General features: G+C 39.6%; 1 protein-coding gene across 4 annotated transcripts in view; it reads right to left on the reverse strand.

The window, feature by feature from the left end:
* Positions 1-6,332, reverse strand: part of dnm1a (dynamin 1a) — a 44,747-nt gene that overhangs the window by 4,660 nt on the left and 33,755 nt on the right. The window lies entirely within an intron of this gene.

A 6,332-nucleotide genomic window follows, 5' to 3' on the forward strand; every position in this document is an offset into this window, starting at 1 on the left:
TTTACTGGTGTGTGAGTGAGCACATATAGGGGAAGTACAGACAAAGTGAACTCCTGAAGAACTGTCAGAAAAGATTTCTCGGAGGTTCTGATGTCGGTCTACGATCGGAGCCGACGGGAAAACAACAGATAAGAACGCTGGAAGCCGGGAGGATTTTACCCTAATATCACACACACACACACACAGATTTCTGACACACACTCGGGACAAATTATCAAGTTTTTTTTTTTCCTCTTTGTCAATCAGCCCGACTTTGCATGTGTGGGTTTTTTTAGGTCTTTGGGGAATTCTGGGGGGATTGAGCGCTTTCCCATATGCTCCATAAAAGCCAGTCAGCGTGAGCGGGCAGGAGTACAGGACTGAGAGAGAGAGAGAGAGAGAGCACGAACGCAACCACACCGGAGAGAGCAGGCCTGACATGCAAACACACACACACACACACACATACATCTAGAGAGTTATATAATAATATTTATATTCCAAACATAATTAACTTCAGAATGTAAGTCTGACAATGTGACGGATTTGTCAATCAAATAAAACTGAGCATGGTATCTGTGATCCCCATTTGTCAGTTAAAAACATGGGCTGGGATTCATTTTTATTTTATTATCTTGACAAACATATGTTTATACAGCATGAAAATCTAGAATGATCTCAGTGTTATTGTTACTTCTTTATGAATGGCATTGATTGACAGGTGTTTTCCCCCCTCAAATGTACAGGATTTGCACATCAGACAGTCTCATGCTAATGTAGTGTTAGCGTTAGCTTGAGCCGTATAGATGGATGGATGGATGATGGATGGATAGATGGATACTTTATTGATCCCAAAAGGAGATTAAGGCAGTATTTGACCCCAAGATTATAATCCCAAATGTAATTCCATTTGTGTCATTTGGGTCCGCTCTCAAAATGAGCTAAAGTAGGTAAATAAAAGTATTATAGTGTTATGGATTTATTACAATTACAGGTTGTTTTTTTTATAAGCCTAGCACCGTAGTTGGATCAGCATATGTTTCGTTTCCCAAGTGTGAGACAGAAAGTATTTTCACAGACACGGGTCTCCGTCGTAAAGACATGAGGTGAAAACTACTGCTGAATGTGCATGACCGACCAGCGCCAAGTCAGTACTGCGTCTGTCGAGCTAGTGCGGAGTTCTCCGGACCTCATCTTAACAGCGTTTAGCTAGGACTGTTGATCGGCTCTTTATTAGCAACAACAGATACAGGTTCAACTATTTATATTCTTAGTAAGAATTTTATTTCCATCTCGTTTTTTTGGTTTTCATGTCACCGTTGTTTCCTTGTTTCTGTGGTGAATCCAGTTAAAGACAGGGTTTCTCTTTTCTTTTCCTCCTTCAGTGGTGACACATGTATGTTCAGGTTACCGTGTAAAGTCAGCGTCTGCTTCGCTCTCACTCACTCACCGACTCCCTTTGGTCAAATAAGCTAAATTTAACCATCTGTCCCGCGTAACCACGAGAAGAACCGTGGTGTTCCAGCCTTTCAGACCGTGACACATCTGCTGATGAAGTGGATTCCTTTAAAAGGCTGGTGAAAATGTGTCAGTGTGAAACTTTAAAAGTTTGGCTCTGTACCAGGTCTGACCTGAGGTTTACTGCACTGTACTACATAAAGAACTGCAAAGGGAAGTCAAAAAGTCCCAAGACAGATGATTGAAAAAGTTAGTCAGATCTTTAACAAATAAAACCACGTCTCAAAAGATTTCAGATAAGGCAGGTTGTTAGAGATGCATTTATGTCTAAGAAAATCATCATCATTAGGATCCTGTTAGCTTAAAGTTAGCGAAACAAAAAGATACAGGTTAGCTGAGAGATAGCTAGAAAGTCCAATGTAAATCCCAGGAATAAGTTTTGCCAGAATAAAGAAATCCAATAGATTTCTTTAATAAACAAGGTAAATCCAAAACTGCTCAAAGCTAGCTTTACAAGTAGCTAAATGCTAGCCTGTAGGTAGCTAAAAGCATCAAATGTTAGCTCAAACTGCCCAAGAAAAACATTAGACAAAAATAAAAAAATATTACGATCCCTGGTCAAAGGTGTCTCTGCCTTGACAAAAATAAAAAAAATTACGATCCCTGGTCAAAGGTGTCTCTGATCTGGGTGAATATTTTTTTATGATTATTAGAACTATTTCACCTCAATCTTTAACCGCTGAAGGATGTTTCTACAACCAGAATATGGTTCGATGCCAATAAAATAAACTGGGACAGAGTGGAGTTGAACGTCTTACCAGTTGTTTTGGCTCTGGTCAATCTGTGCCGTACCACAGCTCAATCATTTGAGCTGAACTGGCGTGACTTACATTCACATCCACCGGTTTATTTAGGAAAAACTGATGTGATGTGTGATATTCAAACTTTCTGCACATGCAATCTTCTCTCTCTCACACACACACATGCAGGAGCAAAGGCAGCGTGCTCGGTAGTTAACCTGTGGCGTTTGGAGCAGTGTGAGCAGAGTACTTTCCATCGTTTTGTTTTGTTAGTGAGTAATCGCAGGCTAATTATGAAAAGGCAGAGGAAGTTCACTTCTGAATTCATAAAAGGCACTTTACTGCCACGTCCAGAGGAACGTCTCGAATAACTAAAACACACATTTAGAAGGTGGAAGAAAAATGACCTCACACACACCCACACACACACCCACACACACACACACACACACACACTCATATACACCCCCCATACAGTTTGTTTTAGCACTTACACATACACCAGCCCTTTAGCCTAACCTTTAATATTACACAGTTAAGGCTAATCGTAATCCTCACCCTGACCCTAATCTAACCTGTTTTTTCTAATCCCAACTCCATACCTATTCTTGAACCTCACAGCACCTTCTCACCTAGTGGCGACTTGTCAAATGTCCACACGAAGACAAAGTGTCCCCACAAAGAAATTATGTCCCCAGAAGTATAACTATACAAGAAACACACACATACTGGTTTTTATCAAGTGCGGGGTCAAAAGTTTTCATCCTATCTTGCGGGGACCACCCTGTCTAAGGGAGTTGGACACACAGATACACACAGACACACAGACAAGAGAAAAATTAAACACCTTACATAACCATATCCAATTAACACCATGAGACAAATCGTAGATTCCAAGTAGTTTGGCGGGCAAAGCCGTGCAGATAGTCGTTAATGGCATCCATGTTGTTTCAAGAGCGTGCGCGTCTCAGTGCGCATGTGTACGTGTGTGCGGTAGCGTGCGCGTTGACGGGAGTCTGGTGACTCGGGCCATGCATCAAAGGGCCGCAGAGAACCCGCACGGCATCTGGGAGCAATAACGCTGCCTCTAACCCTTCATTACCACAAAGACTGGGCCCTGGGTGGCGGCCAACGGCAATTTTCACAACCCTCCTCACCTCCCTCCGTTTTCTTTCCCTCCATTCTTCTGCTATTCCCCTATTGAGTTCTGACTTGGGGGGTGGGGGGGGGAGAGAAAAATTAAACACAGAGGGCAGTTCTGTAACTCTAACACGATGGGGAGGTTGGGAAGACGTAAGAAGAATGGGACTCTCCGGGTTTATGGAAAAGCTTCTGCAGCATCTGTGCTCCCAGTGCTGTTAACTCACTTCATGAGGAGCTTTTATCAAACGTGTTTGTTATAAAATGAAATGTCTAAACATAACCACATGACTCGCCTGTACGTAAAAAAATTAAATAAAAGATGACTAACACGTCTTTGAGGAACAGTGGAGTCAGCGTTCGACTGTTTGGACGTTCAAATAAAGGCCACAGCAAACATCAGACAGGACAGAATCACTGGTTACTCAGGACACATTCGGCTACAAGTTGTTCCCTGATGCTCAGTGCGAGCCAAACCTTGGCCCAGGGGCCAATTGTGGTACCTCGGCTGGTTAAATGTGGCCCACAACCTCTTTCCTTAAAGACCTTCATATTTACCGTGGCCATAGTTTTGTTATTGATAAAGTTGATATTTTGGATGATAAATATGAAAAAAATATGATAAATAATATAATAATGATCTGTATTGATCTCATATTTGGGAAATTCTTGTGTTAACAGCAGAAATGCTGCCCCCGAAGCATGTGGTTCCTCTAGGGAATCGAACCCAGAACTCACTGTTCTCTGCAGGCGTGCTAAGCGCTACACTATGGAACCACACAATAAAAGAAATGGTAATAATTAAAATGATTACTTTTTGTTATTGTAAGTTATTTTTAGCAACTTATTCGCTAGTTTTAAATGTAACATTATCGCTAATTTTTCTGTGCCAAATGTTAGCTGAGGTATAGCATTTTTGCTTTATAGAGGCTACTTTTTATTATTATATTTTTTTGGATAATTTTATCCTGAACCTGAATCCTGAAGATTTTAATTAGTATTGAGCTAGCGCTTTTCTTTTGTGCTAACCTCTAATAGCAAATCCTGGGCAACTTTCATTCGTTGGCAGTTTCCGCTATAACTTAGCTAACTTTCAAAATTGTATCTTATGAAGGATAAAGTTACTTTTGCAATTATATTTTTTTAAGTGGCCAAACACTTACTTACTTACAGTTCCTATATTCTACCCTTGCAGGTTTTCCCTTCATTGTTACTAACTCTACCCATTGTTTTCCGCTATTAAAGCATGAGAAAAGCAAGAATCTGTCAATCTCAGCTGAATCCGTGGGTTTGTTTGTTTTTTGTTTTTTTTTTCTGCCCTAAAAGTGACAGCCTGCTCAGCTCAGCTCTTCCTGTGGGAAAGGAATAAACAAAAATAAACATCTACGCGGGGAGGGAAGACGCGGTGTCTGGATGACAATGACACACTCAGACCACAGAGCGCTGCTTGACAGTTAGCGGCTCAGTGATACCTTCCTGTTTAGTAGCTAATTGCTGGGGCAGGTAATTAGCCGCTCTTTGCTATTTTACTTCTGGGGGAGGTCAACATAATGACCTCGGAGACAGAAAGGACGTGTGATCAATCATCAGTGACCACCAAAGAGTGAAAGGAGTCACAGGAGCAGGAGCAGGAGCAGGAGGAGGAGGAGGAGGAGCAGCGAGGGGAGAGCCCGGTCCCCTAACCACATAAACACATGTAAAACTCCCCCATCGTGTACCGACTGTTGTCTGCTGGAGTAAAAATGTCCCGTCTGACATGTCTGCACTGTTAAAACCTGCAGTAAAACACTACAATACTGCAATACTGCAATACTACAATACTGCAAAGTCCCAACTTTGAAAAGGAAATGATCATTTTTTTAACTGTAGTATTTGCATTAATACTTAAATTGAAATGTTTTTTCTGGTATTTCTATTCTTACATTATATGAAGTTTTATTTAAGATTATTTATAAGATTATTTAAATTTATTTTTCTGGCATAACGTCATCCTGGCTTTAAGGTGCTTTTTTTGGGGCGGGGGTTATCTTTTTGTACAAACTTTTAAATGTTTTTTTCTCTCTTTCTTCTACAAAGTTCAGGCAGATTTGACTTAATAATTTCCTGATTATTTGCTAACGTACTTCAACCAATCTTTAGATATTTCCGCCGTCAGGTATAGAATTTTACTTTCTGGTAAGTTGTTAATGTAGCTAAACGCTACACGCTACATTAACAACTGGCTAAAGTTCTAGTAATATTTAATTAAATTCAAAATTTTAAAATAATTATATATATATATATACGTATATATACTCACACTGCTATAACTTTTAGCTGTTTTTGTAACATAACGTCTAATGAACTCTTTTATTCATCGGTAGAACAACATTTTAGGGGCAGATTCTGTTCTATTCCGACTACAGTCTGCTCATGTGAAAGTGATAAACTTTCCTGTCATTTAACATGTGATGTCACAACATATTAAAGTCAAACGTTAGCATGTGAACGCAACGCACAGATGTGCTTTGAAGCCAGACATGTGTGACTCTGTGGTTGAGGCTCTGCTATCGTAAATGTACATTATACAAGTTTGAACATTTGTTTGTGGAATTAACAGAGCCAAAAAAAAAAAAAACACCCATACCAAGAACCAATCCACAGCTAATAAAAAAATCTTTATTAAGGAAGGAAGAACTTGACTAGTCTGCAGCAGATTCAGTCAAAAACAATTCTAAATCCTCAACAAATCTCCTTCTCCGGGTCAAATATTAGTAAATGGATAATGAATAATACTTAAAATAAGTAAAACATATTTCAAATCATTTATCCTATAGAGCAGTTTTACTTCTCTGACACGATTAACAATCAATACTCTGAACTGTTGTTCATCTCTTTAATTCTTATGCACTTCCTTCATTTATACACTTTTAAAAGTATCTGTATATATACATATATACGTATATATGTATATAT

This window comes from Cynoglossus semilaevis, chromosome 14 (genome assembly GCF_000523025.1).
Source record: "Cynoglossus semilaevis isolate Cse_v1.0 chromosome 14, Cse_v1.0, whole genome shotgun sequence".
Taxonomy (NCBI): domain Eukaryota; kingdom Metazoa; phylum Chordata; class Actinopteri; order Pleuronectiformes; family Cynoglossidae; genus Cynoglossus; species Cynoglossus semilaevis.